The sequence below is a fragment of the Saimiri boliviensis genome, chromosome 16 (genome assembly GCF_048565385.1).
Source record: "Saimiri boliviensis isolate mSaiBol1 chromosome 16, mSaiBol1.pri, whole genome shotgun sequence".
NCBI lineage: Eukaryota > Metazoa > Chordata > Mammalia > Primates > Cebidae > Saimiri > Saimiri boliviensis.
The window spans coordinates 1,897,811-1,909,974 of record NC_133464.1 but is presented as its reverse complement, the minus strand read 5'-3'; positions in this window follow the sequence as shown (position 1 = coordinate 1,909,974).

The following is a 12,164-nucleotide window of genomic DNA, read 5'->3' as shown; positions in this document are numbered from 1 at the left end:
CAAGAGCAAAACTCCATCTCAAAAAGCCAAACAAGCAAACAAAAAGAACAGACCAATAATTCAAGAAAACTTTGACCTTTTATCAGAGAGAGAAAATCGAACTCCAGTACCACATTGCTGCACTATTGATACTAAAGCTTATCTTAAAAAAAAAAATCTTATAATAAAATTCACTTAGTGTATCTTGACCACATAAGATTTTTTCTCTCTCTCTTTTTTTCTCAGAGAATGATTCCATCTTTCCATGTTCATTTAGGTATTTCGTCCTCCTTTTTCTCTTCCTGAGAAAACCTTTAAACTATTTTAGGACAAAATTGCTCATCCTTTTCTTCAACAAAAACACATTCTTCATAACTCATATGCTTTATTATCAAAAACAGACTCTACTTTATACTTTGCACAGGAAGTTGTTTTATTTTTTCTCCCTCATCATTTCTAGTAGTTTTAATTACACATGTTGATTACAATGTTCAACAGAGGAAACCAGAAGTAGACAGTTGTGAATTGTCTGTCACATAGAGCATTGTGTGACAAAATAGCAAATTGCATGACTATACCATCTTACAGTTTTTAGAGACATATTCATCTACAGCATAATTTTTCAAGGTGGAAAAATCTTTTGTTAACAGACTCAAATACAGTCAGTCTCTCCATACGATATAAAATTAGAAGTCAAAAGCATACCAACTTGTGCTTAGTACTGTTTCGATAGGTTATCTTATTTTAAAATTATTAAGGAAACTCTTGTTTTACTTAACTGATCATAACTCTAGGGTTATGAGTCACCAAAAAGATGTTTAGAAACTATTTTTAAAAGGCAAACACAGCCTGGGTGCAGTGGCTCACACCTCTAGTCCCAGCACTCTGGGAGGTTAAGGCTGCTGGATCACTTGAGCCCAGGAGTTTAAAACCAGCCTAGGCAACATGGAGAAACTCGATCGCTACAAAAAAAAAAAAAAAAAAATGCAGAAATTAGCCTGGTGTGGTGGCACGTGCCTATGGTTCCAGATACTTAGGAGGCTCGGGTGGGAGGATCACCTGAGCCTGGGAGGTCAAGGCTACAATGAGCCATGATTACACCCCTGTACTCCAGCTTAGCTGACAGAATGAGATCCTATCTCAAAACAAAACAAAACAGGCAGACACACTATTGTAACTGCTCAAGGGGCTCACCTTGCCCACTGCCTAGGCAGAGCCAGTTCATCGAGAAAGGAGAATTGCAATAAAGAGTAATTCAGGCAAAGCGGCTGTGCAGGAGACCCGGGGTTTTATTATTACTCAAATCAGTCTCCTCCAGCATTTAGAGAAGAGTTTTTAAGGATGACTTGGTGGGTGGGAGGAGCCAGTGAGCCAGGAGTGCTGACTGGTCAGGGATGAAGTCATAGGGAGACGGAGCTGCCTTCTTGCACAGAGTCAGATCCTGGGTGGGGGCCACAAGATGAGATGAGCCAGTTTATCCATCTGGGTGGTGCCAGCTGACCCATCAAGTGCAGGGTCTGCAAAATATCTCAAGCTGTGATCTTAGGAGCTGTTTAGGGAGGGTCAGAATCTCGTAGCCTCCAGCTGCGTGACTCCTAAACCATCATTTCTAATCTTAGGCCATCTAGTCTCCAGGCAAGAAGAAGGTCTGCTTTGGGAAAGGGCTGTTACTGTCTTTGTTTATACTATAAACTACAAACTTTCTCCCAAAGTTAGTTCAGCCTATGCCCAGGAACGAACACGGCCAGCTTGGAGCTTGGAAGCAAAATGGAGTCTTAAGTTAAATTTCTTCTTCCATCTCAGTCATAATTTTGCAGAGGTGGTTTCACTATGACACCAAATAAAGCTGCCATCATCTCCAGCTTTAACCTCCAAGCTGAACTGTTTTTATTTGGCTAGTAACGCAAGTAGAACACTGTGTGTTCTCTGTGGACTGGCCAGAGCCACTCCGAGGTCAGTCATCTCTCATCAGGAAGGAGTGCTGGGGTCACTGCTCTGTTTAAACCACGGAAGGGAGGGGAGTCCGGTCACAGACTCGGATGATTGGCTCAAGGAGACAAAGGAAGGGTTTCTTCATTTCTCATGTTCCAGACCTGGCTTCTGCTTACTCCTTAGGAAAGCACTCTGGTCACAGCTGAATAAGGAATGGGTAACCGAGAAAAAAGTTCAGAGTTTAGCCCTCACCTCCCAAGATCCGACTGACAGGTGATCAAGGTCTTCCCCAGCTTAAGGACCAATTAAGGGATCATTTCTAAATCACTTTCTCAGGGGGACACTGGGTTTTCTCACTGTCCTTGGGCCCTACTGACTCAGTGGGCCCTTCAGCCATTTGCCACAGGAATTGAGTTGACCGTGTTATGTGGCTTTCTTGAGATGTCAGACCTTGAGGGAGAGGATAACGGTCGATGTGGTCCTAGTGATGGAGAAGGGTCCTGTTTCCCCAAATTAACCAGAGTGAAATCTCAGAACTCCACAGGGAATCTTTCACCGATGCCAGTGTGTGCGTGATGCACCTATCAAGAAAGAGCAGTGGATACTCACAAACACGGCATGTGGCATCGTGAGGCTGAAGTCAGAGGCGACGCAGGAAGAACCTGGCAAAGCCACTCCACTTGACAATGCACTTTAAAAACCACGCAGATGTTATAAAACACAAATATTTTACTGCACATCTTACTGGCTGACGTGCACAATACTTCCATTATAATTATGGGACAGACACAAAATGAAAAGAATATTTTTAACAAAGCACTTGCGCGACGCAGCTGTACCCATTCTTAATGATCATTAATGTCTCATCCAAAGAGAACTGTACTTTGTTTCGTTTACTGAAGGTCAGCATACTGGGAAGCAATTGTCATCACATCTCAGACCTTTTTGCATATTTTCCCGCATTGTTCTGAGCCTGCAAGTGCGCAGACGAGTCGATTGGTATGCAGATTGTCTGTCATTAAAGCCATTTGGAAATCAGCTTTGTCATTGGTTTGGTGTTGGAACTTCAGATCCTAAGAGACACCACTGGAAATCCGTGCACTCAGAAAGGGAAGGTGCACAGGGCCCTGCTGAACCCAACCTCAGGGCTGGAGGAAGAAGCCGACCTTGACCTTGAGTCTAAGCGATGCCCCAGCACACTGAAACGCCACACCTCCAATGAAGAAAAACAATGAATGACACAAGCAAGGAACCATTGTGTGGGGGCTAACAAGAGAAAGCAGTGCTCTGAACCACCACCCATTATTGGGGTCACTCAGCACAATCAGCTCCTGCCATCGAGGCAGCGGAGACCACAGGTCAGGAGGCCACAGGGCCTGTGGACAACCCACATTCCAGACCTCGGCATTTCACCCACATGACTCCGCCTCTTATCTGCAAATGGGACCACCCTGAAATCGCTTTGCTTATGGAGGAGGAGAAAGCGGGGTGGCCGGTCTCTCTGAGTCCTGACCTTCCTAAAACAGAGCCACAAAGCCAGGGCTTCATGATAGAGCCATAGCGTTGCACGCTGTTTTCCCATTGCCCCAGATCATGTTTCGAAGCTTCCAGGTGCATGCATTGTGGGAGCCGTTCATGAAGGTCAAAGTGTTGCTTTCGCAAAAGGAGATGTGCCCTCTCACTTACCCCAAAACAGCTGGATGAGCCCAAACTCCTTGGGACTGGGAGTTTGTGTCGGCCTCTCAAGGGTAATTCCAGGGACTGGGAGGGCAGGCTCAGCTCAGAGCTCCTGGGCAACTGTCCTCCATTTTCACAGCCACCCCAGAGGTGTTCATTTCCCTGCATTTTCCAGACAAGAAGCCCAAATCCCAGAGAACCTTCCCAGGGCCGTCTCTCATCACCCACAGGAGGGTCTGGAACTCAGGCAGGGCTCCTTCCTCCAGAGGGGGCCGGTGGGCACCCACAAAACCATTTGAAGAGAAGCAAATGCAAATTCAATGAACATTGTTAAACTATAGGGCTTTTATTTCCCCCTCGGTTCAACCACTGAAATGTTATTCAGCTCAAAACATCAGGATCTGCCTGGAGTATGATAGGGAAGCCCCTCCTATCAACCTCTGAAGGGGGCTGGACGGTTGTCTGTGGCTTTCCCAGATAACCTGGTACATGCTACAGACAGTGGAGGGAACTGATTGCTTTGAGGCTAGAATCACACTCCCAGGGCCCAAAGCTTTAGTGCTGACATCTAAGAGTCAAACTCCCAAGAAATTAAAGAAACCATTACATCTAAAAAGTGCCTGGGAGTCTTGCTTCTCAAAGTGAGGTCCGAGGACCCGCAGCATCTGCAACACCTGGGAGCTTGCTAGAAAGGCCCAGGGGCGAGCTGGGCCCAGCCCTCCAGCACAGCACTCAACCTGACGCTGCTGATTTCCGTGCACCTGAGAGGCACCGAGGCCCAGCCGTCCCCTCCTTCACGGCCTCAGCCCCGCCAGCCCCCTGGGGAGATGGTGGAAACCACAGGCACCCCGACCTTACCCCAGGCATGCAGGCCGTGCTGCTTGGGCTGGACCTGGTGCCTCTGTGCTTCTTTAGAGCTCTGCAGGTGATGCTAAAATACAGCCGGCTGAGAACCGCTGCCCTGCGCCGGGGCCGCCCAGTAGAAACGGCGCAAGCCACAGGTGTGCTTTTCATTGTCTAGTGGCCACATTAAAAAGGCACAGATGAAACTCCTTGTAATAACATTTTATTTCGTGTGATGATTTCAACATGTGATCAATGTAAAATTATTAATGAGGCATTTTGTCTTTCCATCACACGGGATCTTCACAATTCAGTGTGTCCCCTGCACGTCACGTGTGTGGACAGCCACGCTCCAGCGTGTGAACGTGTGGCCAGGGTCACCTCGCGGGCAGTGCCCACAGTCCTGCTCCAATCTCTCATTTACATGTGGGGAAACTGAGTCCTGGAGTGCTGGGTCTCAGAGCATGGGGTCCTGACCCGCGCTCACATTGGTGCCCGTGGGAAGCAGTCACCTCCCGAGGCCTCTCTGCCAGTGTTGCCTGTGGAGTGGGGTCAGGAGTAGAGAGTGGGGCCGCCTTCCACCCGACAGGGTCTAGACTGTGGCTTCGGAGGCTGCGCGGCCTGGGACAGGGGCTCCCGTGGGAACGCAGGGGACACCAGGTGCTGGGCCCCTTTCCAGGAGCTGCCGAGGTTGGGAAGTCAGGCTCCGCTCCATTTCCAGGTCCGGGTGGGAAAGGCCTGGGAAAGCTCTGCCTGCCTGTGCGTTTGCTGGTTACCTGGATGGATGAGTGAGCACTCGAGTGAATGAACAAATATTCCCATTCTTGCTTCTGCTGCCCCGTCCACTTTCCGGGTACTCAAGGGAACTGCCCCAGGCAGGAGTTAGGCTCCCTGAGGTCGAGGAATGGCCGTGACTGGACTTCCTGGTGAATCTGGCAGTTGCCGGATTCAGACCATTTCAGTCCTGAGACCAGCGCCGGCTCCAGCAGGTTGCTCAGCCAACCCCAGAGAACCAGGAGCCTTGGAAAAAGATTCAGGAAGAGCAAGGAGTGGCTGGGGTTTCTGATGGGTTTCCTGGGTCCAGACAAACCCAACCTAGAAGGGGGCGGCAGCGCTTACCCCCATCCACAGCCCCAAATTTCTTCTAGGTAGAAAGCCAAAAGCGTTGACAGTGAGAATTCAAATCCCTGTGGAGGTCAGTGAAGCCCGCCAGGCAGGCCAGGCCAAGGCTGTCTGTTCAGAGCTCGCCTGGGCCGGGGAGTCGCCACCATCATGTGCAATTTCAGAGCCTCTGAGTCAGGCGGGGGCGGGGGCCTCACTAGGGCGAGGGAAGCCCCGGTCTTCTGCAGGCCCAGCTGGGTGAGCTGCGGCGGCTCCTCGGACGGGCAGTGACAGGGAGCCCGCGTGCCTTTCTCTGCTGGGCTCTGAGTTGGAAGCGAAGACAGAAGCCCCAGGAGCTGCCGGGGATGAAGCCGGCGCTGGCCCGCTGGGGCCGGGCGGGACAGGGCTGCGGTTTGGCTGCCTGAGTTGCTGCTGGAGGAGGCCTGACTTCCCGCCGGTCTGACTGTGGAGCAGGCGGGTCCCCCGGACCGGCTGCTGTGGGTGTGGTCGGCTCTGCTTGGACGGATAGGCTTGTCATTAGTTGTATTTAACCTCTTCTCTCTCAAAAAATTCAACCATCGGCAGTTAGACATGGTTTGAAAACAAAGCGCTTTCTAACCTTGTTCCATCTGCTGGCTTCATCTCTACCTAAAGCGTTTTTCTGTCCCTGACCAATCTCCCCGGGGGTGGGGAGGCCTGGGGCAGGGCCAAGGCAGCCTTTAGCCATGGGCGGCTCACCGTGGGGGGCTCGGCCTCCCGCCTCTCTTTGGCCCCCAGAGCTGTGGCTGCTTCCTGAGCAGGGACACGCCCCGCCACAGCTGGGCCACCATCCGCCACCTTGAGGACTCCCAGGGTGTCCACAGTTCATGGAGTCTGGGGTCCCCAAGGGGCCACTCCCGGCTTTGGGCATGGAGTGGACTGGTTCACACTCCCAGGTCAGGGACTGTGGGTGCAGTTGTCAGAGACGGAGCGTTGCAGAGACAGCCCATCCGCCATGGACAGGAGTGACCCTCAGTAATAATGAGGTAACTGAAGCCAGGGTCAGCCAGGAAGTTCAGACAGTGCCCCAGAAGGGCCCACTTCTTAGGGCTGGCCAGCTGAATCCCGACCTCTGCCTGCCCCCGTCTGCCCTGGGGCCCATCCGCCCCTGGTGGGTGCCCTGTTCCTGCTGACCTGCTGCGCCTGGTCACGGCTGTAGACTCCTGCCCCCCGGTCACGGCTGGCTGGAGTGGGACAGAGACCAGGGGCCGAGGCTGGGCCATCCTCGGCCCCAGCACCTGTGCAGTGTCTGGTTCAGATGGGTGCCTAGTAAGTGCTTACCGTTCAAATGCATGTCCACTCTTCCCAGGCCCCCGTATCTCACTGGACACCATGACTGTTTAGGAACTTGGAATTCCTAGGATTGGTGCTCTGTCCAGTCCCTGGCTAAGGTCTCCTCAAGGAGAGGTGGAGGGCGGTGTTTGCCCGGGCAGTGCCCCAGCGGACAGAGCCTGAGAGGCAGCACCCAGCCCCCCGGCTGGGATCCTGGGCACCCACAGCTAAGAGGGAGGTGGCGCCCGGCTCAGGTCCGGCAGTTCCGCAGCACGAGGCCGTGTCCCTATGGTCGTCCTGGCCTCTCCTTGAGCTCATGCCTCATGATCAAGGATGGTGCCCACGGTGCCTGACGCCTCGTCCACTCCCAGGGCAGGAGGCGGGGTGCAAGCCTGGACACTGGTTCTCTTTCGTCAGGAGGAGCAAATTCCTCACAGAGCTGGTAGTCCTGCCTACCTTATAGGGCCACAACCCACCCAGCTGGCCACAGGGGGCCTCCCTGGGGGCACACATTGCCAAACCCCACTCTGTAGATGAGGAAGAGGGCAAACGTGACTGCTGGGCAGGGCACCAAGAGCCCAGGGCAGAAGCATTTTTCTCAGGGGCGTTGGTGGCATCTTCATTTCCAGTGGCATTTTCGGCCTCTTCCCCTTTACCCTCGAATTCCGCATGAGCTGGTTGTGGGGTGACCAGCCACCCGCTTTGCCTGGGGCTGAGGAGCTCCCAGTTGAGGGACTTTCCGTGCTAAACCCGAGGGCCTCAGCAAACCAGGACACACTGCCTGCCCAGCACTGCAGCCTGGCCTGGGGACTGCGCTGCAGAGATACCTGGCCGTGGCCCAGGCTCCGTGCTGAGCGCCTTCTGCATACACTGCTTCATTTGACCCTCAGAAAAGCCCACAGGCAAATACACACCCCGTTTTACAGACAGGAAACCGAAGGTCAGAGCCAGAGGGCACTGATCCAAGATGACATTCTGGTAGGAGCGGAGCCCGCGTGCGGGTCTTGGTCTGCTGGACACAAAGCCCAGGGCTCTCATGGTAAAAGCTCCCTAGGAGGGGCCACAGGGACGTAAAGGAAGAAAATGAGGCCGCGCTGATGCAGAGATCAGGAGGGACACTCACACAGGGAGGGCAGCTTCGGGAGAGCCTCAGAGATGGGACAGAGGGACCCAGGGCAGGAAGAAGACTTAGGACCAGGTCTGGGCCAAGTGTCAAGCCTTGTACATTTGGGGGACAATGTTCAGTGTCTAGGACGTCCAGATGGTCTCAGTTTTTCTGAAATTATTGAGGGAGGCAGCGGCCTGCCCACCAGACGAGGTTCTTTGGAAAGTCAAGTCCCACGTCCTCTGGGTTCCTGTTCCCCAGTCACTGTGTGCACAGACGGCCTTGGGGACAGCAGCACCAGGGCCAGCGCCGCGGTCTGACTCTAACGTGTTCTTGTGTGCTTCTCCCAAGATGAAATTCTAGTTCAGGAGATTCTGGATCAGAATAAAACATCGACTGAAATGCCAAGTACAGCATCAACGTTACTAACAACAATAAGTAAGGAAAAAAGCAAAATTCCCCTTCTTAGCCCTCAAATTGTCCTTATTCCTAGAGGTCTGTGGTATTGCATACATGACCCTATGATTTGAGCATAAAGACCAGCTACTTCTGGGGCAAGGGCACATGAAGATGTGAACACGATGGTGTCCAAAACCGTTTCTGCAGCTTCCCGAGGCGGAGGAAGTCAACCCTAGACTGGCAGGGATCATTCCCTTTACTCTGGGATCTCTGGATCCCAGGCACGTTCTCGCCCTCGGGAGCCACTGCAGGAACACAGGGCACAGGAACATGAGAAGTCTGCTCTCACCAGCACTTTACAGTTCAGCACCCACTGAGAGAGCAGGGCAGTTATCATGACCCCATTTGACAGAAGGTAAAACCAAGGTCTGGCAAATGACTTGCCCAGCTCCACACAGTGAGTCACGAACAAACAATGTGCTTTCCCCAAGTGCAGCTTCACGTGGCCAAAGACATATGCAAGTAAATAGGACAGCTCATTTAAAACCAAGACAGCGAATTAAATCAGCAGTTGCCCAGGAGAGAACCGGGTATCAGAAATCCCCACGCAGTGCCTGAAAATGCATTCAGCAGCAGGAAGTCAAGGATGTCCAATTGGTCTCAGTGTTTCTGAAATTATTGAGGGAGCCAGCGGCCTGCCCACCCAGACAAGGCTCTTTCCAAAGTCAAGTCCCACATTCCCTGGGTTCCTGGAGTTCCTGTTCCCCAGTCACTGTGCACACAGATGGCCTTGGGGACAGCAGCACCAGGGCCAGCCCCGCGGTCCAACTCTAACGCGTTCTTATATGCTTCTCCCAAGATGAAATTCTAGTCCAGGAGATTCTGGATCCGAATAGAACAACATCGACTGAAATGTCAAGTACAGCATCCACATTATCAACAACAATACGTAAGGAAAAAAGCAAAACTCCCCCTTTTTAGCCCTCAAATTGTACTTATTCCTAGAGGTCTGTGGTATTGCATACATGACCCTATGATTTGAGCATAAAGACCAGCTACTTCTGGGGCAAGGGCACATGGAGATGTGAACACTATGGTGTCCAAAACCGTTTCTGCAGCTTCCCGAGGCGGAGGAAGTCAACCCTAGACTGGCAGGGATCATTCCCTTTACTCTGGGATCTCTGGAGAGCGCGTTCAGACACATTCTCACCCTCGGGAGCCACTGCAGGAACACAGGGCACAGGAACATGAGAAGTCTGCTCTCACCAGCACTTTACAGTTCAGCACCCACTGAGAGAGCAGGGCAGTTATCATGACCCCATTTGACAGAAGGTAAAACCAAGGTCTGGCAAATGACTTGCCCAGCTCCACACAGTGAGTCACGAACAAACACAAACAATGTGCTTTCCCCAAGTGCAGCTTCACGTGGCCAAAGACATATGCAAGTAAATAGGACAGCTCATTTAAAACCAAGACAGCGTATTAAATCAGCAGTTGCCCAGGAGAGAACTGGGTATCAGAAATGCCCATGCAGTGTCTGAAAATGCATTCAGCAGCAGGAAAGTTCAGTACTCTTTTGAAATCTTGCATCCCGATGTAAATCCTAGTTCCCAGGACTGGTTTACCCTCCATCTGCCAAAGCTGACATCACTGGTTCAAGGGGGTCAGGGAATGCCTGACTGCTTACACGTTAACTTGCCAACACACGTTTCCATATAGAGCTTGCAAACCGTATTAGCATCCCATCCCTATTCTGTAAAACAAAGCATAGGCCAAAAATGTTCATACGTGTGTAATCAAGAAAACTTTTCCCCATTTTTTCCATGTTCTTCATTGAAGATGCTGGTATTGATGAGAATTATCAAGCGGATGGTTCTGAGAATTATCATGAATTATTAGAGAATCTACAATTTTCTTCTGGCACTGAGGACAAAATTTCCAATGACGGTAAATGCAACCCAGCAATTGCCCCTGCCCAAGTCCAGCTGTAACAGGAGAGGCAGGAGTCGGGCAGACCCAGGCGGAAACATCTCCTTGGTGGAGGATAAATCTTTGGTGGGAGAACGTGCCTCCTTCCCCAGGGTTGGGCAGATCTCCCGGTCTCTGTTGGGACTGAGGGACCCCCAGCATCCCTACCCGCTGCCATGGGGCTGACCCTGGAAAAACCACAGCCCAAGGTAGCATGGCAGAAATGTCTCAGGGGCAGGCAGGTGCCAGGACAGGGAGGCAGGTGCTGCCACAATGCCTGGCCCCTGCTCCCAAAGCTTCAGCCAAGTCATGGCTCCTTCCTGGAACAGGTGCAGAGCGAGGCAGAGTGCCCCCTGGGGGTTCCCCCAGAAGTGGGGAAAAACTTGTGTCCAACAGATGAGTCTGCTGGGAAAGAATCAGTATGCAAAGGCTCTGAGGATAAGACACTTAGTCCCCACGGGGAGCGGGGTGGCGAAATACCTCCGCTTTACCCTGGAGATTCAAAACCTTTAGAAAGGGCACATGTGTATACCGAGGGTGTAAGTCCATCCTCATGCTGCTATAACAAACTACCAGAGGCTGAGTAACTTAGAAAGAAAACAGGTTGAATTGGTTCGTGGTCCTGCAGGCTGTGCAGGAGGCATGGCTGGGAGACCTCAGGAAACAGAATCATGTCAGAAGAGCACAGGGGAGCAAGCACATCTTCACATGGCAACAGGAGAGAGAGAGTGAAGGGGCAGGAGTTACTGACTTACAACCAACCAGGCTTCATGAGAACTCACTGTCGTGAGAACAGCCAGTGGGAAATCTGCCCCCATGATCTGATCATCCCCCACCAGGTTCCTCCCCCAACACTGGGGTTACATTTTGACATGAGATTTGGCTGGGGACACAGAGCCAAGTCATATCACCGGGACGCACATGTAGGACATCTGTGGTGTTCCCCACGCACAGGACCAGCTCAAAGATCCACAGTCTGTTGGTGTGCCAGGAACAAAGCATTTCTGTAGGGGCCCAGGAATCTGCATCCATTACCCCAAACAGTCCCCCGACTAAGACAGAATCTGGAGCTGGGAAGGATTGAACTAGTTTTTTCAAGGCTTAAACAAGAATAAGATTCTATTTAAAATTAACATGAATACCTAATTTGTCTGCCTTGTGGTTAGCGTGGCGTTTGCCAACCAGTGATTTTCTCCGTCTGCCACTGCTTCTCCATTTGTTAATTGGGATTCCGCTTTAAGAAGGTGCTGCCTCCACTCCCCTGTTTATGTATTCAGTTGTTCATTACTGTCTACATGGGCTCCTGGGGATTTACCGTAGTCTGTGGGTTATAAAACACTAACACCATTACTGATTGTGAGCCAAGAACTGGGTGCTCGGTAAGTTCAATGGCACAGCATTACTGCCGGGCCCTCTCCACAGACAGAGCTAGGAAATGCATCCCTGCAAATCACAGATCTGTGCAAATCTTCCCTTCTCTGCTCACCCTCCTTTCTTCCTATCCCAGTTTTGTAGCCGTGATCTTTTGTATGGTCTTTTCTGTTGTTTGCAGTATTTTGCCATTTCAAACACAGCTGCGGAGAGCAGCCTGACGCACGGGTATTTTCATACTGTTGGAAATTATCTCGAGGGATAATTATCTCCAGGGTCAATTCTTAGCATTGGGAGGTCGGGTCAAAGGACATGTGGAGGAGTGAATGTGTAGTTTTAATAGTCAGATGAGGCCTGGCTCTGTGTTCACATATTGACTTTCCAAAACATATTTTCAAATAAAACTTGAAAATGATATTAGCATTTCAACTTAGCATTTTTAAAATAAATGACCAAAATGCTTATAAGTGTGTAATCA